Source organism: Tenrec ecaudatus, chromosome 1 (assembly GCF_050624435.1).
Source record: "Tenrec ecaudatus isolate mTenEca1 chromosome 1, mTenEca1.hap1, whole genome shotgun sequence".
Taxonomy (NCBI): domain Eukaryota; kingdom Metazoa; phylum Chordata; class Mammalia; order Afrosoricida; family Tenrecidae; genus Tenrec; species Tenrec ecaudatus.
In genome coordinates, this window is record NC_134530.1 from 121,940,226 (window position 1) to 121,964,068 (window position 23,843).

A 23,843-nucleotide genomic window follows, 5' to 3' on the forward strand; every position below is an offset into this window, starting at 1 on the left:
GTTGCTCTATCTCCGGACCGGTCTGCTCTGTGGCTGGCAGGTGGCCATGCGGAGCGGGCTGAAAGGTGGCCTTCGGAAATGACTTCAGCCCCGAGGTACAGCGCTGTGGGGGGCAAAAGTGGTGTGTGTTTTCCGAGTCTCCGTCAGACCGGTAAGTCAGGTCTTTTTCGTGAATGGGAATTCTGTCGCCCCACCTTGGCCAGGGCCTTCTTCCTGAGCAGAGAGACTGCCATTGGCATGCAGGCAGCGACCGCTGCTCTCGCAGAGACGAGGAGGCCGTGCTTTGTGTGGACGAAGGGCTGCCATCTTCCCGAGTGCCCGTGCACTGGCTTTGGGAGGGGGCATTTCGTTAGGACACCAACATGCCCGTGCTCCGTGAGCTCTGACGGCTTACCAAGGCGTCAATGGGAAGCTTCCGTGTCCTCAGTCAAATTGCTCAGCCTTTGCCCGTGCTTGATGATAAATGTGGGCCTTGTTTGGCCAGCGCTGTGGGGAGCCTTGGTGGCATCATGGTTACGGATTGGGCTGTGATCTGCAAGGTCAGCATTTCGAAACCACCAGCCCCTTCAGGGGTGAAAGGTGGGACTTTCTACTCTTGATCAGAGTTACAGTCATGGAGCTTCCCTCTGCTCCGGGTCGTAAATTGGATCGCCCTGCCTGGTGCATAACCTCAATCAGAACCCCCCTCCCTGTGCCATCAGGTGGGCTGTGCGTCAACCACCCTATCGGTGAATCGAACTGTCTCAAAGGGCTCCCAAGACTGTCAGCTTTACAGACGCACAGCAACCGATGGGTTCAAACCAAGGCTAAGCCCCTGGTTAGCCACCGAGTGCTTTAGCCATTGCACCACGAGGGCACCTACAATAACTACGACCGTTTCCCACGTGCCCTGACTCATAATAAGCATAGGCAAGTGCTAATCAGATACAACTGCTGCTCGTGGACACCGAGTTGGCCTTGGTGAGTAACCTTCGCATCAGCAGCTCCAGAGGAAGAGGGCAGGTCCAGCCTCCACATCTTCCTGAGCGAGTGGCTGTTGGGTTGAACTATCTGGACCACCCTCTGCTGCGACATGCCTCCTCAAGACTCCGGAGGACCTGAGAGATCAGTCAAGTCCCATTGCTTCCCACTCTCGAGATGCTGACAATGATTGTGATACTTCCTTCTCCGTGCCTTGGTGTTAGGGAGCCCGCGCAAGTTTACCCGAGACTTCTGCTGCCGGCGTGGCCAGGCCTGGATTTCCTTGCATGTGATACCCTCTGTGGTCTGTGAGTCCAGTTCTTCTTTGTTTTCTTGTGCTCTGGTGTGAAGAAGATGCCCTGTTTATTAAGCCTTCCTGTCTTTCATGCATAATGCATTCTTCAACTCATTCTGGTTGCTCTGACCCTTTGAGAGTCTTCAGTTGCTTTGTTCTGGTTTTTAAGCATTTTTTAAATATTAAAAATGTTCATGGGGGGCCGGGTGGGTCATGGGAAAATTTTCTCAGAGCTGTTTGCCCTTAGAAAATTGTGAGTTTGTTGTGGATGAAAGTTTATGCAGAGTTCAGTTCTGCCAGGTGCATCGGTCCCTTGAGCTTGAATTCCCAGTCCTTTTGACATTTATATTCCTGTGTCTTCTGGGTGGAATACCAAGTGGGGGCCCCTTAGACCTAAAGGCCTCTGTATTTATTGACCTGTTGTTGCCCATTGCCCCATCAAAGAAAGGTCTTAAATTGTCCTTGGGTTTGCTTTAAGTCACCCTATCAGTGGTAAGGATCGGATTTGTCTGGGTTTATCGTTTGTTTTTTTTTGTCTTTGAACCGAGACTTTCCAAAGGAACACAAACTTGTTTTGAACAGTGCCACCTCTGGGTGTCGGATGAGTATGCAAGTCACTATGCAAGTATTTTTGTTTTTTAAAATTGCCCATATTAAATGAAGAGGTATGAAATTGCAAGGAAAACAAAAATACTTTTTCAAACAATGTTTGCCGAGCATTCTCAAGTTTTTCCTCCATCTTGTGAAAGACTCCACCACTCACCGCTCCCCAAGGCAGGAGCTTCGCATTGCCCACTGCATGTCTTTCTTATTTAATTCCCACCTCCTATGGGTTTTCAAAGGACCCCCAGTGGCATAGTGGTTATGCATTGGGCTGCTAACCACGAGGTTAGCAGTTCAACTCTAGCAGCCACTCCTCGGGAGAAAGATGTGACCTTCTACTCCAATGAACAGTTATAGTCTTAAAAAACCACAGGGGCAGTTTTACCTTTTCTTTGGGTCACGATGAGTTAGACTCAACTCCCTGGCACTGTTTTTAGATGAATTATCAAGGGCGTCAGTCCCTGGGTGGTGCAGATGTTTAATGAGCTTGATGGCTAACTGAAAGTTTGGAGGTTTAACTCAGTGGTAGCTAGGAAGAAAGGTCTGGCAATCTATGTCCAAAAAAACCAGCCATTGAAAATCCCGTTGCTTTAGGGTACAAAAGAGACCGTTCGTCTGAATTATAATGTAAGGAATGTATTTATTAAGTCTTAAATGTGACAAAGACAGAGGTCCACCGTCTGGGTGAGGGAGGTCTCCAGCACAGGGCCATAATGGTGCAAAGGCTTGCTGAGCCAGGGCTTCCTAAAGGACATGGGACGGCAAAGGAAACGATCACAAATACACGATTGGCGGCGGATCAATCCATCACAGGTATAGGTGGGACTATAGAGGCAGGAGTGGGACCATGATTGGGACAGGTACATTTATTAGACAGAAAAGCTCACAAGATTGGTCTGTGGCCTCCAACCAAGGCAATTAAGGCATAACTGATAGAGTGTGGTTCATGACTGTAAGACCCCTAGTACTATGATCTTCATCAGGAATACAAACTGCCCCTCCCGGCCTGACTGGAGATGGGTGGAAGTAATCCGCTTTCCACTGCACTCTGCTCCAGGGCAAGAGCATTCACATCCCTGGTCCGTGATCTGGAGGAATTCAGTGGAGGCTTAATGTGATGTTGGGTTTTTGCTGTTGTCCAGAGCCTTCTGCAAGCAGGGTGCTCACAGCATCAGTTCTAGGACACCGCGGAGCACAGCTCTTCTCTTAACACAGATTGCTTCCATAAGTCAGTCTAGTACATGGCAAACGGGTTGTTTATTTTATTTTTTATGCGTCACCAAGTCTTGCCAGTTCTACCGTACGCATTTCTGACATCTCGTGGATTGGCAACATGCTGCTCTGCCTGCCACACCACAGGGTGGTTGTCATAATGACTTGCCTGGACCGGGGCTGCTGCCCCAGATCTCCCGAGCTTCTTATACACCAGAGCCTGAGGGGTGTTCATGAACCAGAATGCTTGATGCCAAGGACTTACATAAAACCCTCAGCAGATTGACTTCAGAACTGCTTCACAAGGCTCAGACTTACTTCTCTGGTCTAGAGCTGTTGCTAACTCCCCAGCCTCTGAACACACATCTCATGTTTATAGCCTCACAGGATTTTCTGTGCCTCTATTGTGGCAGTTATCTTAGTTACCCAGCACTACTATAGCAGAAATACCACAAGGGGGTGGCTTTAACAAACAGACATTTATTTTTTCATTATTTAAAAGGCCAAGTTCAGGGGCAGCTGTCAGCTCTAAGGGAAATGTCTTATCTCTTCTGAGCAGTCTGCATGTGGTTTGCCAGCTCTCTCCTCTCTCTGCTTCTTTCTCTTGCTTGTGTAATCTCTGGAATCCCAAAGGAGATGAACCCTAGGCACACCCTCCAGTAACCCTGCCTCATGAAGAGAGCAAAGAAAATAAATCCATTCCCCAGTAGGATTATTTAGAGCCACCGTCTTAGGATTCACACACATTTGGAGAGGCTTCAGTTCTATCCACAATAAACGCTGGCAAAGGCATAGCCTTTGGAAGGTGGTTACTAGGTTGTTAGGTGGAGTTGAGTTGGCTCGAACTCATGGCGACCCTTTGCAAAACAGAATGAATCCCTGCCCTGTCAAGTACCCTGCTCACAGTCATCATTGCGTTTGAGTCTATTGTACCCACGGTCAATGTAGCTCCTTTCTCTTTTTCATCCTTAAAAGGTAGAACTCTTTTCTACTAAGTTACCTTTGCCTAGGTACCTTCTGTTTCTTTTGTCATGGTGGGTGTCACCTTTCAAACCCCTAGAGACTGACTGGTACTGAGTGTTCCCATCATTGCCTTGCAATGCCCAGCATGACGCTGTTGACGTAAACCTTTTTCCGTATAGATTCATTGAAAACGCAGATGTGTCTGCCTTGTTCCTTTCTGTGCCCTTGAGCCTAGCACACAGTAGGGCTGCAAACACTAGATGAACGTGTCCCTGTCAGCACTCTCACGCCACTGACAGTGATGCCACTTATCAAACAGCTTATGCGAGAGCTTATCTCTTTTAAAAGGGGTTTTCAGCAAACCTCTTCTGTTGACATAAATGCGCCATGCTCTATTTTGCTTAAATATGTGCAGGCATGAAATCAGATATAAACTCTTTGTTTACAACTTTTTGGAAACTATTAAAACATTTGAAAAAAATCACAAGTAAATGGAAGCAATACTTTGAAACCAATACAATTTAAATGAATAACATTCATGCCATGAATTTTATTATGCTGAAGTTAATTCACCAATGTTGACTTTTGAAAACAAAACAAAATATAAAGGTTTGCCTCTGGTCCAAAGTTATATATAATGCATATGAATCTTTCACTTTGAGAAAAATAATATGAAGAAGATTTGTTTGCATAAATATGTGTAGCAACTTTACAAAAATGGATATGTAAAGACCTTGCTTGCTAAGTGGAAACCATCAGACGCCTTAACCACAGTCTGCTGGTGAGCAGTCCTTTAGTTACAGTTTTAACGACTTCTTATTTATTTTCCGAAGGCTATAAATATCTCCTGTTCACACAGAGATAAGGTTGGCATTGAACATTCTGAAATCAACATCAAACATGTACCCAAGTCAATCAGGGATTGAAACATAAAGGGATTTCAAAAGGTTTGTGGAAAAATTCCATTAACTTTTGCTTCTATTTTTTCATGAACTTTTGAAGTCCTTTCATATAATGTTTGCTAATTTTAGTTCTTATAGACATGGGACTCCTTTTTCTTTCTTAACTTCTAGTATATACAGGTATTAGACTGTTGAAAGAAGTCAATAGATAAATAAGAATGACAACTATTGAAACTAACTTGTACGTATCTTTTCCTTTTTATAGTCTTTTTCTTAGTAAGTTTTGAACCACTGTGTTAGTCTGGGTAGGCTAGAGAAAGAAACAAATTCATAGACACATATGTGTATAAGAAAAAGGTTTATATACAAGAGCAACTGAATATTGAGAAAACATCCCAGTCCAGATCAAGTCCCTAAGTCTGATGTTAGCCCATATGTCCGATACCAGTCTATAAAGTCCTCTTCTGACTCATGAAACACCTGTAATGACACCAAATTCAGGAAGATCACAGGCCAATGGGTGGGAAGTCTTGTGGATCCAGTGGCACTGTAAGCATCTCAGTGCTGTCAGGCATCTCCGTGGGGCTTCTCCAGCACCCAAGGCTGCATCAGATCAGGGTAGGTCACTGTGGCTTCTCCTAAGGGATGTCTTGCAGGGAATCAGCCTTGCCAGTAGAGAGTCTTCAAGGGAGTGAGGAGAGAGAGAGAGAGAGAGAGAGAGAGAGAGAGAGAGAGAGAGAGAGAGAGAGTCTCCTGCCTCTAAGGAAGAAATATAGGCGTTCTCAGGAGAAGGCCATGCCCACACAGAGGCCTCATTGGTTATATCTTGATTGACAGGCCCAGTCTCCACCCCTTGACTCAAAATCCTCTCAAATTGACACCAGATTATGTAACTGCCACAACACCTGTGCTCTGCACTACCTTCATACAAAGAATATACTTTAATGTCTTTTGACCTTCATGTAATATGACTCCATTGAGTATGCATTTAGTCTGCCTCTAGTGATTATTAAACTACTTCATTCTGGAGTGTCGTAGCAGTTAAGTGTGGTTAAGTGATGGACTGCTAACCCCAAGGTCAGCAGTTCAAAAACACCAGGCCAGTCCAGAAGAGAAAGATGAGGCTTTTTTACTCCCATCATGAGTTACAGTCTCCAACATCCACAGGGGCAGTGGAACTTACAGTTAGCACAGTGCCTCTCTCTCAGTGCCACCAGGGCGATACCTCACCTCGTTACTGTCCTGTAGGGTCGCTGTGAGTCAGCATTGATGTGATGACAGTGAGTGAGCAGATGGTGGACATGTAACTAGTCCATTTAGTCTCCAGAGGGATTCTGACACACGTGGCCGTTCGTTTGGTTTTCTACATCTCTCCAACCTCCTAGTCTCCCTCTGCATCGTACCGAGCCCTCTCTTGGTGGGCCAAATGGAAAGTGTTTGCTTCTGGTCTTGTATAGGGTCTCTCTTAGGCATCTATGGTCTAGACCCCAGTGTGAAAAGGATTGTATTAAGGCAAATATTACATAGCTTCAACTGGTGGACTCAGCCAGTGACATCATTTTTACCCCTCACATATGTATGTATTTTAATGACTTTATTGAGATGTAATTCATATACCATGCAATTCACCCACTTAAATTGTACGATTCAGTGGCATTTGGTATAGATCTACTGAGTGGTGGAACCATCGCTATAATCCCATTTCAGAACATTTTCATGACCCCCAAAAGGAACCTTCGACCTACCAGTAGTCATTCCCTATATCTCTACCTCTCCCCCACATCTTTTAGCAGTAAGCAATCTGCTTTTTGTCTCTCTAGCTTTTCCTACCTTAACACCTAATGGAGAAGGAACCGTGCAATATAGGAAATCCTTTGTGGCTGGCTTCTTTGACCCAGCATAACTTTTTCAAGGCTCGTCTGCATTGTAGCTTGTATCAGTACTTCATTTCTGTTTACTGCCCAATAGTATTTCACAGTATGCCGGTCTCCCTGCCATTGAGTCCTTTCTGACACAAAGTGACTGCCCCTGTGGGTATCCACGACCGTCACTCTTCACAAAAATGGAAAGTCGCCTCTGAGGTGCAGCTGGTGGTTTCGAATTGCTGGCTTTGCGGTTAACGGCCCACTGTGTAACTGTGGTGCCGCCAGGACTCCTAGTAGGGCCAGGTCACTTCTGATTCTTTCCATCATTGACTAGTGAACATTTAGATGGTTTCTACTTCTTGTTACATATGTATCATGCTGTTGTGAATATTTGTGCTCAGGGCTTTTGCATACGGTAGAATGATTAGGTCTCTGGCACTGTCTGCCACTTGCCTGCCAGTGAATGGTTTGTATATTGCTGTGCTGCTGGAAGCTACGTCATTGGTATCTCCAGTAACTCACATCCAGTCTCATGGAAGGTAGGTTTCAGTGACGCTTCCAGACAAATCCTGAGTGAGAGGAAGGAGCAGATACATTCTGGTATTGCACCAGAAGCCGGCAAGCTTGTGAGGGTGGCGCAGGGCCAGGCCTGGCGGGCCCTGTTGCACAAAGGATTGCGGTTGGTCAGAACCCACTCGAGGCCACGGAACATGGACAACATGGGAACTGCATGTTGAACCAGTTGTGGAACTGCTGAACTGTTCCAGAGCAGGGAGCAGGGAGGACATGAATTTAAATTCTTTTCATTTCCTAAAACAAGATTTCCCATGACTCTAAGGCTGAAGCCTAGGAGGGAAATCCATCCCATGGGATGTTCCTGGAGAATAGAAATGATGGCCCATTTGGCATGGTTTCAGGGACTGGAAGCTGGGGAGAAAATGACTGACCTCATGGTAAGGACTGAGTATTGGCAGGTCAGGATTTAAGTAGAGGAAGCTTAACAATCTCTCATTTTCAGGAACCCAGTGAATGGAATCCTTGTTTCTGGTTAAACAAAAGAAGGAAGAGGAGGTGGAAGATGGGCACAAATGGAAGAGATTCCCTTTCAAAGTGCTGAATTTCCAGCCCAACAAAGCCAGTGACTGGGAAAATACAAAAGCCATCTTTGTATTCCTCAGTATCTTGTTTTGTTTTTGGCACAACGTATTTATTCTCGGTTTTGAAGACGATGTAACTTTGAAAGCAGTAGAATATCCACGAGTCTAAAATTATCCAAACCCAAACCCATCTCACTGCCATCAGGTTGATGCTGACTCAGAGTGACCCTGTAGGACAGGGTAGAACTGCCGCTGGGGGTTTCTGAGAGGAACTCTTCACAGGAGTAGAAAGCCTCCTCTTTCTCCTGAGGAGTGGCTGGTGGTTTTGAACTGCTGACCTTGGTGGTTAGTACTTGGACTCATAACTACTGTGCTACAGGGCTCCCTGCAGGGAAGTTTAAATTAGGTTCTAAAAGGTTGCAAAACCAAGCATCACTGGATTTGGGTTTTTAAAAGCTGCCAGGTCTCCTTAAATTAGACCAGTTTCTTTGAGAATACCGGCTTAGTATCTCCTGACAGTCCCATTCATCAGGCAAAATGTATGCCAGAAAGATTTATTTTGAAATATACCTCGCCTTCCAAGCCAACCAAGCCCACTACCCCGGAGTCAATTTCAACTTATACTGACCCTATGTAGGGTTTCTGAAACTTGTAAATCTTTATAGGAGCAGAAAGCCTCCTCTTTCTCCCATGGAGCAACTGGTGGGTTTGAAACATGGACCTCACAGTTAGCACCCCAGTTTCTATCTCACAGCGCCACTGGGTTGATACCTTACCTCATTGCCTTGAAATTAAGGCAAATCATTTCTTATAATAATAGAGTCCAGTATTGAGCTTTACTTTATGTCAGCCACTGTGCTAAGCAGCATAGTCACTGTGTCATTTAATGGACACTGAAACCCAGCAAGGCCCGTCTTAATCTTATTGCTACACTATAAAAAGGAGCCCTGGTGGCATCGTGGTTAAGTATTGGGTTGCTAACTGTAAGGTCAGCAGTTCAAAATCACCCACCGCTCCTTGACAGAAAGATAAGACTTTCTACTCCTGTAAAGCATTACCGTGTCAGAAACCCACAGTTCCACCGTGCCCTGTAGGGTCAACTGAGAGTCGAATCAACTTGATGGTAGTAGTTTGAGTTTGGAATTTTGATGCTACATAAAGGGATATGTAGCTCAGCATGATTAAATAGGAGTCCCTAGTTGGTGCAAATGGATAACCCATTCAACTGCTAACAAGAAGATTGGGTGTTTGACTCCGCCCCGTTTGAGGCACCTTAGAAGAAGGGCTGGCCATTCGTGTCTGAATGTCGGCTATGAGACCTTGCGGATGGGGCACAGTCCTCTGACACACGCGGGATCACCATGAGTTGGAGTCGATTTGACGACGCATGGGAAATGATAGTAACTTGCCCAGGATCACACCAGCTGCAGAAAGGCAAGAGTAGGAGGACTCAAAGCTCCAGCCAAGTGTTTCCGTCACTACTCCCTACAAAATATGTTCCCTTTCCCTCTGGCTCTCTGGAAAAGGAATTTGGAAGATGTGGAATGAGAGCTTTGCATATATACTGATACTTCCTTCATTTGACTGATTTTGTCATTGTTCCCTTGGACTACTCACTGATAGGGTTGATTGTGACAGGAGCCGTACAAAGTATATGACTACAGGGGACCTGAAGGTGCAATGGTAACCTGTGCGCACCTGGTGAAGGTTGCACTTTATCCTAGAGCCAGAGTTGAGCCAGCAAGGAACTTGGCCGTGTGAGAGTCATGATAAGAATTTTCTTTTTTTTCCCTAAAGAGAGTTGTGGGCTTATGGACAGTGGATGGAGCAGGAGTAGGCGGTGAGGGCTTTCGTTTGAGGTGGTTTGGGTAATGATGAAAGATTCCCGAGGCAGCACTGTTAAGTCTTAGAAACCTCCTGGGCATGAGAGTGGCGAGCTGGGAGATGTAGGGAGGAACTCAAGGGCATGGAAAGGTGCCACCACTGATGACAGAGTGCTCGCGTTTTGGGGGAGAGTGAGGAATGGAATGCCTAGGCAGTGCGGATGCCTATGGCACTCTGGTCAGAGGCCACCCAGAAGCGGGTCGGAAGAGAGACCCGGTGATGTACTTGTGAAAACCTGTGATTTGAAAGCCCAGGTTAACATCAACTCGATGGCTACTGGTAACTGCTTGGAAGGAGGAACCTCAAAGGCAGTGGCAAATGCATGTCCAGCCACGGCTCTGCTTTAGTGGCCTGAGAGCCTTTGTGATTTACTGGATCCATCGGCTTTATTCGCAGATAAAAGAAGTTGACTTTGGATCTGCCTACCTTTTAGTTCTAAGAAGTTCGCGAATACTAATTTTTTTTCCCTGGCCTCAGGGAGTTTTTAAGGTAAGAGAATGATTCAATTAAATGACTAATACTTTTACCCAATTTCTCCTACAATTGTGAGCCGTTTGGGAAAGCAAGAAAGCATTTGGGGCAGTGAGCAAGTGAGAGCTCTTTCATACTTGTCCCCACCAGAGAAAGCCCACCTGGTCATACAGGTGCATCCACAGGTGTCTAATCCCAGGGAGGCTCCAGGATTGAGCTCTCCTTGACAGCAGTGGTTCTCCTGATGCCATGACCTTTCATGCCGTTCCTCATGTGGTGGTGACCCCCTAACCATAACATGATTTTCGTTGCTACTTCATCACTGTCATTTTCCTACTGCTATGAATCGGGCGACCCCTGTGAAAGGGTTGTTTGACCCCCAAAGGGGTTGGGACCCACAGGTTGAGAACTGCTGGTTTAAAGGAAACACATCTGGAGGAGCAGAGATGCCCTAGAACTAGCTTCTCCCCTCCCAACTCGGCTCTTCGGACGTGCTTGAAATTTGGCCATTGACAAGTGAACTGGCCAATAACCGGAATTGCTGTTTCAGGCATTTCATCTCTCTTGGAACGTTTGCGTCTGGATCACTTCTGCTCCGACACTGTCCTAGGCATTGAATTGAGCTTTAGTAATTCCCACTCCGGCATCTGTCTCTGGGACGGGGGGCGTACTGAGTAATGTACTACTGAAATGGTCGATGATGAAATGGCTTCCTGCATTGTTACTTCATTCATGCCTCAAGGTTGTGAGGTTATGTAAGTTGTTTACGGAGAAAATGCTGGTGAAGAACAGTGCATTCGCCCCTGCTCGGAGGTACAGGCCCCAGAGGTAGTGTGATGATTATCTCTGGGCTGTGCTTGCAGCTGTCTTATGTTTACCGAGCCAAGTTATCGCACGTCTATCTAGGGTTAAATGTCAGTCTCCCGGGTAATATAAGGTAACAAAGTTTCTCTTCTGTACTTTGTTAAAGAAAGTGAGTAGATGATTACAGAAAGTGGAATTGCTGAACATTCTCATTAATGATTAATTAAAAACACACAGGAGAACTTTCTTGTAAGTACCTGTACATCGTGGGCTTTGGAGTTTCATTTTTCAAGTGACAACCTCTTACTTGTCCTGAAACTGTTTACTGGTGTGTAAAATGTATTTGAGCAGCCTCCAATTTTAGCGTTGTTAATACTATTTGCATTTACATTAATTTCTGCGAGACAGACCCTAAGGTCTCTGTTAGCTGCGGTGTTCACTGTCATTCATGAACCCTGTCTGCTATTCCGGGGAAGACTAACAAAACCATTTCACTGTCACTTCAAGGGTTAATGATTTACACCAACACTCTCATAAAATTGCTCACTGCTTTGCAGTTACAAAATGTTGGGGCCCTTAGTCTCTGGCTATGTAATGGCTTGTCGTATGTTGTATTGGTTTTATTTCAGTATCCTCAGGGATCTTTTCTGAGGGGAAAACCCCATTGACTTCATGGATGGCGGGGTTTCCTTTGTTTTGTCTTGTTCTTCATTTATTCTCACCTGTTGACTTTCAAATGACACTTCCTGTTTCTCGGGCTTGGCTTTTGAGCATCTCCAGCTTCTCTCTTCAGTTGCCACTGGACCATGGTCTTTGTGTCCCTTGAATGCTCTCTTCTCAGTACCATGTAGTCTCTTGCAGAATTTTAAGTTTATACTTACAAAAGCTGGAGATGACTTGGGTCCAAATATAATCACTTCCCCCAGAGTTTAGTCGGTCTCTAATTTAAATCTACTTTCTTTGGGGACAAGAGCCGTGTATGGAGTGTGAATTAACAACTGGTGGCCACGCAGTGCTGATCACATGGCATTTTCTCAGTAAGTGCTCCTTGAATTGAGCCCCACTGGGTACCTGGTGGACAGTTTCCTTATATAGAAACAATGTTGAGCACATTTGCTAGATGTTGTCAGAGATGTTGCTTAGCCATTCCTGCTACTCATTGCTAAGGCGTGATGAGGTCTCACAGGCCCAGTGCCATGGGAACTCCTAGCAGTTGCCTGTGGCTGCTTCCTTTCTACTTTATGGGGGTCAGTCCTTCAACAGAAATGACCAGGTCTTTAGTTTAGTCTCTTATTTCCCTGACTTCCGGTGGTCTGTGACTGCCTGTCTTTTGCTTTTCCTAGCTGGGTCTTCATTCCACATTGATACAGTTAAAGTTTAGTGTGCCAACCTGGCCGATAAACACATATGGGGTTAATCGAAAGGCAGAGAGATAAATGGCTCGGTGAGCCTCGCCTTTCGAGTTCTCAGGTCGCTTGCTTTCTGATGGTCGGATCAGGGTGCAGCTGCCTTAGCCAGTTCCCTTCTTCAGCTGGCAAGGCTCACTTCCTGCAAGATAGTCCCAGGGAGAGGCTGCATGGGCCTACCCCCATGCAGTCCTGGGTGCTGGAGCAGCTGTGTGGAGACCCCTGCCAGCCCTGAGATGCTTACACACTCACTGATTCGGCTTTCCTCCTGCAGTCGGCATCATAGTGTCTGTTTTGTGAGATGGAGGAGGACTTTGTGGATTGGTGTAGGACATATGGGTTAATGTTGGACTTGTGGGCTTAGGCAGCACTGGGTTGGGATGTTTTCTTGATGTGCACTTAACCTTTATATAAAACTCTCTCTTTTACATATGAGTTTTTGTGGATTTGTTTCTCTGATGTACCCAGACTAATACACACATCTTCCAAAGGATTTCCTTATTTTCTTTATATAATAACCCAGTCCCTTACGGTTGAGATTGCCGCTGCTGTGTCCTTTGCAGAACCAGATATCTACATGCAGTGGTTTGACTTCTCTCGGACCCCTTCTGCTTTCTGCAGACAACTACCTCTCCCTAGTGTAGCGCGAGTGTGTTGTTCCTTCTCTCCTGAGTTTGGCCTTTCCCTTCTTAGGTGACTCAGAAAGACTGCCTCACTCTGCATCTACACTGGACCAGGGCGTGAAGTGCCTAATTAAAAACATAAAACCTAACCCAGTCTGGTCCCGACAAGATGATCCCAGCACACGGGCAGCCTCACAGGAGACGACTGAGCTCCCTGACGGAGTGCAGGGTGTCCTCACTGAGCACGCTTCACTTTTCAGGGGTTTGAACTTCCAGATGAGAAATACTTTTGCTTCTCAGGGACATTAACTGCTTAATAACGCTTGCTTAAAGCTTGCAGGAATGAATATTTTAAGAAGTTTAACTTTTAGCTAACAGTATTTTGTTTAATTTCAGCAAGTCTTAGAGAGGAGCACTGTATTGTTAAAATGAGATGGAATGTTTGTTCAGAGACTATTGGATTGGATGGCTCTGGACAAATAACATCTCTGTAAAACTACTACCAGTTACTCCCATTCTTTTTCATTGAGGTCAAATACATACATGTAACAAAAAGTTGCCATTTTACATTTGTTTTGTGCACAATTCAGTTACATTCTATTCATCATGTTGTAGAATCATCATGTCTGTCCACTTAGAAATTTTTCATTATCCTTAACGGAAGCTTCCTTAACGAAACCGGAACCTCTAGAGTAATAGTTCCTCTTTCCCTGCTCATTCTTTTTTCATTTAAAATTTCTGGGCATGTGCACATCTGTGTGTGAATTAGATGGGATTCACTTTTACGATCACCTTTTTTTATCTAAACAATTAATCAACCTTCCCAATAGCTTGCTCTGTCCCACTTCCTGCCCACCCCCATCATTTCTCTTTCCCCTGTTGTATAACAGTGTCTTCCCCTTCGCCCAAGTTACACCAGTGTAACTGAATATTGGACATTTTTAGTGGCAATAGTTTGTGCGCACAGATGAATAGTGATTCACTTTAAACTGTTTTGCCTCCCATAAGGATTCCTGGTGGTGCAGTGGGCTATGTGTTAGACTGCAAACGACAAGGGCAGCAGTTTGAAACTACCAGTCCCCCACAGGAGGAAGATGAGGCTTTCTGTTCCCGTAGACTGTCAGAACCCCCACGAGCAGTTCTACCCTGCCCTGACTCACGTAGGGTTGTGTGAGCCAGAATCGACTCAATGGCAATGAGTTCAGAGAGTTCACTTTGCAATCCCGTTTCTAGTGCAAAAGATTCAGTGGTTCTATCCAGACTATGAACAGTTGTCTTGTTCTCACAAAATTTTGTCGATATGTTCTTAGAAACTGTGTGTGTAGGCATCTTTAATTGTACAGGCGAGAGCTCATAGAGGGACAGGGGGACATGGAGATACTACTTCCACCTCACCTCTTGGAAGCATACTTGTATTCTTCTCTCATTCAGCCACACCGTCACAGTTGTCAGCACAGAGTGGCAAACAAGGAAAGAGATCAAAATCATTTTCTGAGTTAAACTCTTCATGAGAGTGGAAAAGAACGTTCTCAGCATACAGGTAGAGGGGTGCCCTTCTTCGTTCCCTCTCGTACTTTTAATGGCCGTCACGCCCTGAACAATCCTTAAAAGTTTAATTGGTACAGAAACTCTGAAGCTACCCCCCCACAAAAGTTGGCCAGATGTGGTGAAAAACTAGGTGACCTTCTGTTGCTTGTGACTTCTCTTGATGTCTCCTCCTTCTTTGTGCACAGCTCTGGATGGCCAGCGTGGACTGTGACTCAGGCAACACCTGACCAAACACGAGTCTGCAGTCCCAGCCCCTGTAAAGCCCCTCTTGTACCAGGTGCTACTTTGTAGCATACACAAATACTACTATCATTATTACTATATGACTGTGCTGAAGATGTTTTAGTGTGTCTGGAAGTATTTTTTTAATGTCCTTTTATGCATAGGAATGCACACTCTACCAGGTGGTACCCCTCCCCCCAAAACGGAAAAAAGCTCCACTCATAGAATGCTTCCCCCCTCTGCCCCCCTTGCTAGGGAACTTGCTCTAAGATAGTGCACCCAGTGGCGTTGCTTAGGAAAGTTCTCTCTGGTCACAGTGAATTTTTTCGTAAAAGCAATTTCGCTTGAACCTTTTTTTGTGTGTTGTCTGATTTAAGAGAACAGCATGTGACTAAATTTTTTTTTTCTTGCTCGGGAAAAATGGCTAAGAAACTCTTGGGATGTCGAACACACCTCACAAGGACAGTGCTATAGGAAAAACTCAAATGTATGAGTGGTTTTCTTGTTTCAAAAAAGGTGAAATGTTGATTGATGACAAAGCTCATTCTGGACATCCGTCAACTTTCTGAATGGATGAAAATGTTGAAAAAATCTGTGCACTTGTGTTCAAAGACCATTGAAGAGATGGGGAAGTTATCTGTGTTGTCTTAGAGCTTAGCAAATTTTAGTGAAAGATTTTGGGAGTGAGGAGAGTCGCTGGGAAATTTGTGACTCGGGTTCTGATTGACCAGCAAAGAGAGTGCAGAGTGGAAACATGCCCTGCTTTGAAAGAACAGCTCTGAAGCGACCCAGACCCCGCCCCCCCCTCAAGGTTATTACTGGTGACGAGACATGGTTCTATTCCTGGGACCCTAAAAGCAAACAACAGTCAAGCCATCGTCACTTTACTGAAAAAGCTTATCAAGTGAAATCACAGATCAAGATGATGCTCATTTGTTTTCGTAGTGTGTGTGTGTGTGTGTGTGTGTGTGTGTGTGTTGCATGTGGAGTTTGTTCCACCAGGTCAGACTGTTAATCAAGCTTTCTATTTAGAAGTTCTGAAAAGATTGAGGTTAGTATGTCACACAAAGGCCTGATTTGTGGCAGATGGGGGACTGGTTTTGCTACCACGACAATGCACCTGATCGTGCAGCCATCTCAGTGCGCCAGTTTTGGGCAAAAACAGCATGCCTTCCTTGTCCCATGAATCCTTCTCAACTACCTTGCTCTGTGTGACTTCTTTTTGTTTCTGTGAATGAAGAGGGACATGAAAGGACAGCGATTTGAAGAGGTGAAGAAAAAAAAAAGAGGGAGGTGCTGTCTGCCATCCAAATAGATGAGTTTGAAAAATTTATTCAAGAATGGAATTGCAGATTTGACAAATATATTAGTGTAATGAGAGTACTTTGAAGGTGATAAGGTTATTTTGTAAAAAGATTTAAATACATAGTTTAGTGTACCCCCTCATATACTAAGAACAACTTCTGTCTAACTTGCTGTAGATACAAACTACCTACTGTTCCAACTTGGGTATAAGTCAGACAGATCCAAGGAATAGAACTCTTGTACTCTGGGGATGGCCTGTATGTACTACCATGTTGCACAGCCGCCATATCCCATGATGTCCACTGATTCAGGATGTGTTGTGGACATTGTAACCCTGTAGGACAGAGTAGAACCATCCATTTGGGTTTCCGAGGCTATAAACCTAGAGGAGCAGACAGCTCCTATCATCCTTCCCGCCTCTACGAGTCGGAATCTGCTCTATGGCAGTGGGTTGGGTTTGGGCTTATTGGGGGCATCAGGTGACCGATACCTGTATTTCAAATTCCAGTTATGCTGAGGTGGATAAGAGACCCAAGAGAGGAGGGTTGTTACTGTCACTCACACACGAAGCAGGATTCTTCTGCAGGTGTAGAGGCAAGATAGGAAGAGCATCTTTGTCCTTATGTAGTACTGAAAACTGCTGGGGGTCCTGGTGGCACGGTGGTTACACATTGAGCTACTAACCGCAAGGTCACCAGTTCGAACTACCAGCTGCCCCGCAGGAGAAAGATGGGGCTTTCTACTCGTGTAAAGAGGTACAGACTCTGAAACTCACAGAGGCAGTTCTACTCCATCCTATAGGATCACTGTGAGTCAGCATCAACTCAGCAGTGAGTTTGGTTTTGGTTTAGAGTACTAAAAACTAGCTTGCTTTAGATTATTAAATCAAATCCTGGCATGATTCTCACAATCTTAATTTTTATAACCCTGTCGATTTTGCCAGTGTAGCCTGAGTATTTTCTGATGTCCCTAGAGAAGTTTATAAAGGCAGAGGATCAGCTAGGTCAGTGACAATTTGGAGTGCCTTTCCATTGCTAACCTAATCAGTTATTAATCTTCTCTGTGGGGAGTTCTTTGGTCCTCATCAGCTGTCTGAAATCCTTGGAAAATGATATCTGTGGGAGTTGCCATTCATCAGGAAATACTTATTCATAGATGTAAGCCAGACCACATGTAACAATAAATGATGTTTATCACTATGGAAACCGAAAGTCACAAATAGGACGGTCTGAAGTACTATTACGCATGCTGCTTCTTGTGGGGATAAGTCATACCCAGATTCTGTTCAGTTCACACGAATACTTACGGGGCATTTACAGTGGAGAAGGCTGTGGAACTTTGTTTCCTGGTGGTTTTCAAAGTCTTTAGAACACTGGAAAGGGTGAAAGGAGGAGGAAAAGCCTGGGACCATTTTCTTTGATTCTAATCCTTTATGTGAATTCTGAACGCACTCTGGCAACAATCCAGCAGTGCAACGAGGGGTGGTGTGGACTACCCCGTGGCTGTGAGGAGGAAAGACCTGGTGGTCTGCTCCCCATAGAGAGAAGAGCCAGAAAACCCTGCCAGGCACTTCTGCTCGGTCACAGGACTTGCTGTAAACGGCACCCAGCTCCTCTGGGCAGTAGCAGCAACCTGAGGGTGCTCAAACTCAAGCCCAGGATTGGGAAACAAGCAGCTGCCGGGGCTTCAGACTGTGCGTTACTTTGGGCCTCAGCTTTCCCATCTGTTGTGTTAGGGAGTTGAACCATCGGACCTCTGAGCTCCACCTTTCAATGACTCTTTTTCCCTCAGAAATAAGAGCCTGTTTTTTCTTCATGGAGAGCAATGTTATACTTGAGTGTATTAATAGACGTCAGCGTGTTTTTCACCTATAAAACTATGTTCAGTGATCACTGGGCCGCATGTTGAAATTGGTCCATCAATCCCGCCGTCTTCTCAACTTAGCATGTCTTAACACATGATGTCAGTGTCATCTACTGAGTGAAGTGTACACCCTTGTAGATGTTCAAATTGACTTGTAGTCAAAAGGTGGCATTTAAAGAGTATAAACCAGTGGTTCTCAACCTTCCTAACATCACGACCCGTAACACAGTCATGTTGTAGTGACCCCCAATCATAAAAGTATTTGCATTGCTACTTCTTTACTGTAATGTTGCTACTGTTATGAGTCAGGCGACCCCTGTGAAAGGGTTGGTTGACCCACAGGTTGAGAACCGCTGGTCTAAACACTGGTCATAGATGAAAGTACGAATCATGCCTGAAGCAATCGTTCCGAAGTGTTACAAGGCTGTAGGAGAGACCTGGGGAATTGGCTAGGAGCATGTTTATTTCTATATCTCTTAAATCCCAGTTCTACTCAGACAGTCATTTCAGGAGTTTCCAAAAGGGGATCGTCTCAGGAATGGAATTTAAATGACTATAATGAGTCAGCAGAGCGTGTCCGAGGGGCAGCTCCGTAGCCGCTTGGCGTGTGTGTGTGTGTGTGTGTGTGTGTGTGTGTGTGCCTTCTTTCTTATCTTGTCGAAGAATAGGCGCCTCCTCCTTACTCCTCCACGTTTTGAGGATAGGTAGTATGCTGCCCTAGGGGAATATTACCTGAAAGTGCTAATAGTGAAGAAAGGAGATTTTACACAGAAAACAGAGGTGGGAGACTGACATGCCATCAGAACAGTATCTGCCCAGAGAATATTACAAAACCCACAGCGTACACCAAAGTTGAAAGCCAGTACAGATTGCATTCTGCGGCGTTTATGCTAAATAGAAAGAGCAGTGACACAGCAAGTGGAGGGTCTTTGGTGACACAAGAGGCAGGGATAGGGAAGAAGGCAAAAGAGACCATTTCCTTTGTGTCTTCTCAGGAGCCCTAGTGGTACAGCAACTTACAGAGGGAGTTAGGCCTGGCCTGCTAAACACAAGGTCAGCAGTTTGACTCCACCGGTGGCTCTCCAGAGAGAGATGAGGCTTTCGACCCCTGGAAAAAAGTCTGTCTTCTCGGAAGACCACAGGGGAAGTTCTACTCTGTCTCCGAGGGTGACGATGGGTTGCAGTTGGAGGGGACTCGGTGGCACTGGGTTTTTAATTTTTGGGGGGGCGGGGGGGGTTAGAGTTCTAGCCCTGTCTGTAAGACCTAGTTAATTTAGCAACCTTTCCCAAAGGCAAACTGCCTATCCTCACTTAACAGGATTTATCCAGAGAATTGATCATGGCCGTGGTCTTTCCTGAAATACACCCTAAATCACCTTGGCAGGTCAGTGATTAAAGGTGTGTAAAATGCTCAAGATGGCGCCTGAGAGATGGGCCCAAGAGAGAGGTAGTGCTCCTGGTTCCACAGATCAAACGCCTTCAGCTTTTATGAAGTTAGATACCAGAGCGATTTTATATGCTAAGTAGCCTATTACAATCCTTTGGACTTGATATAAAACACGAAAGCCCTTTTGCCACTCTTAGGTGTTTGATGATTTCTTTTTTAATTTGGTAGGAAGTTTTTCGGATACTAGTTTTAAAAGTCCTGGCGGAAGCCAGAGGACTTGCATTCCCCCCTCATATGCATGCAAAAGGCGGACGCTGAGCCCCGAAGACCGAGCAAGCCCTGAGACATGAGTGGGGTGCTGACAAGGAGTACTTCATGCCACGGGCTGCCAGCACAGTGAGCAAGGATGTCTTGGAAGTATAGGCAGACGACTCTTTAGAAAAGATGGAGGGATTTCATCTCTCTCTGTAGACTTGTTATCAGGAGGGACCAATCCCCAAAGAAGGATATCATGCCTGGTGACATAGAAGGCCAGATAAAACAAGGAAGCCCCGCAGCAAGATGGACGGACAGAGTGATTGCAACAAGGACCTAATCTCCATTGTGAGGATGGCGTCAGGCCGGACAGCAGCTGTGTCTGCTGTCCCCCGGGGTTGCCGTGAGTCAGAATTGATTCATGAGCCCCTAATGAAAACACTTTAGAAATAGCCAGATAATTCCACATGACAGAATCTAAAACAGTTGAGTACTTGACCTTTACAAAGTCGGTGTTGTTAGATGCCAACTCATAGTGCCCTGTACACAAGCTAGTGCACTGTACACACCTGCTGATCCTGCACCATCCTCTCAATTGTGAGGCTCAGCCCACGGTTGCAGCCACTGGGTCGGTCTATCCTCTTGTTCGCTGACCCTTTACTTTACCAAGCAGATGTCCTTTTCCAGAGACTGGTCTCTCAATAACATGTCCAAAGTCTATGGGCCCAAGTCCTGCCACTCGCTTTTCGAAGAATCTTGCTGACTTTACTTCTTCCAAGACGGATTTGCTTGTTCTTCTGCCAGCCCACGATACCTCCGTACTCTTCGCCAACACCATGATTCCAGTGCACCATCTCCTCTCTGGCCGTCCTTATTCCTTGCCTAGCCTTCACCAGACATGTGAGGTGATGGAAATACCGTGGCATGGGTCAGGCGCACCTCAGTTCTTAGGGTGACATCTTTGCCCTTGAACACTTGATTTCTTGATTGCCGCTTCCATGAGCACTGATTGTGGATCCAAGGAAAATGAAACCCTCGTCGGTGCCAAGCTTTCCTGTTTATCATGATGTCCACTGGTCCAGTGGTGAGGATTTTGGTTTTCTTTACAATGAGTTGTAGTCCAGACAGAAGGCTCCTGTCCTTGATTCGCAGCAGCAAGTACTTCACATCCTCTTGGCTTAAGCAAGCTAGGTTGTGTCATCTGTACATTGCAGCTTATGAAGAAGCCTTCCTCCGAGCCTGGTGGAGTGTTCTCCTCTTTTTTCCAATCATTTTATTTGGGGCTCATACAACTCTTATCACAATCCATATAACAATTGAATCGGGCATGTTTGTACACATGTTGCACTCATTCTTTTCTAGACACTCACTTTTTATTGAGCCCTTGAATCAGCTCTTCCCGCCCCACCCCCCGTCACCCCCCTAGCCCCTGATAGATTGTACATTGTTATTATTTTCATCTCTCACACCGACCGCTGTCTCCCTTCCCGCATGTTTCTGTTGTTCATGTATGGTTATGTGCTGATCATTCTGATTGGTTCCCCCTTTCTCCCTTCTTCTCCCCCTCTTTCCCCTACCCTTCTGGTATCACTATTCCTACTCCTTTTACTGGATTCTGTGTGTCAGGAGCTCCCATCTCTTATCTATCCCTGTGCACATGTTCCGGTCTATCTGAATTGAGAAGTCGCACTGGGGTCATGGTAGTGGGGGTGGGGGTGGGGGTGAGGAAGCCTCAAGGAACCAGAGGAATATCGTGTGTTTTATTGATGCTTTACTGCACCCTGGTGACTCATCCCTTCCCTGTGGCCCCTCTCTGGGGAGATTGTTCCACTGTCTACAGATGGGCATTGAATCTCTGCTCTTGCCCCCCTCATTCTCAACAATATGTTTTTGTTTGTCAGGTGTCTGCTGATGCCTTTTACCCAGTCCCTAGGTAATCTAGCTTCTCAGAATATTTGCTGAGCGTACACGCGGAAAGGATGGTGAAAGGGTGCCACGCTGACGCCACCTGAACAATGCACATACAGTAGGGATTCACTAAAAGCTCTTTGTTCACTTGTTGCCTCGTGTTACAAAGAGTTGCTGTTTCTGTATAGTCCTGAGAAGTATATGTTCTGTAGGTATCTATTAAATGTCCAGTAATACGTGCTAATAAGTTAAAAAATAAACAAGATGGGAGAAGAGGGTGTTAGGTGGTCAGGGAAGCCTTTCTGGGTAGGAGACATTTGAAGGAAGTGAGACTGCAAGTCACGTGGGGTAGCAGAAGTCGCCTCTGGCAAGAGGAAGCCATAAATGCAGATGACTTATGACTCCTGCATGGGTGGGAAAGGCCACCGGGCACTGTGGTCCTAGAGGGGTGAGTGATGGGGACAGAAAAGCAGCGATGAGGTCAGAGAAGGAGGAGTCAGAGGGTGGGCAGGTCTGATGAACTATGACCCAGACTGTACATTGAGGTCACGAGAAGCCAGTGAGTGGTTTAAAGGGAGGTGCTAGCATTTTTCCCTCCCATTCCCTCCCCCCTTTATATAGCTTTTTAAGCCTCTGTCTCCTTCGAAGTTCTGTTTATTTCGGTAGCGTTAGCACCTAACACCATTCCCGGTACACAGGAACTTCATATTCAATGTCAAATGATGCTACTTAAAAACCTTCGTATACCACTTACTTTGTACCAACAGTGCTCCAAATGCTTTTCAAATATGAATTCATAAGACTTTCACAAGAACCTGTGTAAGCTGCTTCATTTTGTAAGGAAACGGAGGCACTACAACCTTGCACGGGGTCATAGCTAATAATTCGTAAACGCTAGAAGAGGAATGCAGAGGAAGATTGGCTCTCGAGTATTCTGTGTGCTGTGTGCTGTGTCTGGGCTTAGGAATACCAGAGTCCGCATGATCGGAGTATGCAGGGCAGAGAGCAGAACGCCTCAGTATCTGAGGACCTTGTGAAAAGCCCGCTCCAGTTCCATCCCGCCTTTCAGGCCAGGGAGACACCGCCCTGCCGGAGCCTTCCTACTGCCCGGGGCCACTTGTAAAGCATCCCCCTCTGCTTGTTCGGTCACTTGGAGCTTGCTCTGGCTGCTGCCGTGAAGAGGGGAGTGTTCTCACTGGGGTTTGGGGATTGTATGCAGCGAACTCTGCGCCGCTTCTCCCACCCACCCTGTAGAGGGCTAGCAGGGTCTTTCTTGCTGTGTCTCTGGCCCCCCAGGAGTCTCATCCAGCATGGGGCTCATTCAACGTGCAGGTTCCCAGGTTCTCTCCTTGTAAAAGGAAGGAGATGAAAAGAAAATAGACCAAGTTACCTAAGACACGCTTCTCTCCACCGGGAGATCCGGTAGTCCCGCAGCAGTTAGCGTCTCTACACGATTTGCTCTTTGGCTCGGGATAGGAGCTTGTTAGACTTCCTGGGAAGGTGGAATTGTTTTTATCTACTCCCTGGAAGGTAGCTACTTTCCGCATAGGGAACTGAAGGGTAATGTGACTGAGTCACCACATTTTTTTGTTTTATTGACTTCAATTTTTGAAATTAGTTTAAATCGCCACTGCCAGTTATCGATGACCAGATTGGATCGCACAGGCCCAGAGCTTGGTGTGGGCTGCAGTCTCGGCATGGTGTCGGCTGCAGGTGACCAGTCAGTACAGGGGAGCTGCAAAAAGTTTGTGGAAAGAGAATGGAATTAGCAGATCATGGAATTTTCCCATGAACCTTTTGCAACCCCCATGTACTTTAGACTGTTGGCGAGAGGGAGATTACAACAAGGAAAAAAGCATAGCCCACTGAGGAGGTGGGCAAAAGACTTGAACAGAAGTTTCACAAGGACAGAAGATGGAGAGCAGAGCCTCCCACAAGAATGTATTTTAGAAGAGTTTTCTAACCATCTCTCACTGTGTCTAGTGTAGATGAGTAGCCCAGGTTGGGAACCAGTTCTGCTACTTAGCAGCTTTGGGACCTTATGAAGTTACTTCACTTCTGTCTGCTCCATTCCTCATTATTGTTACTTCATACATTGTTTTCTAGCCTAATATGGGAATGTAATCCTTTCATATTTACCTTTTGGGGGGGTGTGGTGGTGGTGGGTGCTGGTGCTGGGGATGGAGAGTAGATTCTACTTTCCAGGGTAATGTGTATGCTAAGTTGGCTACAGTGTAATTCATCTAGTTTGGAGACCAGCTGTGCTGAGA

The 23,843-nt window shown here is 45.8% G+C and overlaps 1 protein-coding gene across 7 annotated transcripts in view; it reads left to right on the forward strand.

The window, feature by feature from the left end:
- Positions 1 to 23,843, forward strand: part of LRRC8D (leucine rich repeat containing 8 VRAC subunit D) — a 204,244-nt gene that overhangs the window by 47,059 nt on the left and 133,342 nt on the right. Inside the window, exon 4 of one of the 7 annotated variants that reach the window (XR_012786115.1) lies at positions 10,178 to 10,259. The exons of the other annotated variants lie outside the window; for them this stretch is intronic. The gene's annotated coding sequence lies outside the window, so the exon portion shown is untranslated. Of the gene's footprint in view, positions 1 to 10,177; positions 10,260 to 23,843 lie in introns of those variants that run through there. 7 annotated transcript variants of the gene reach the window in all.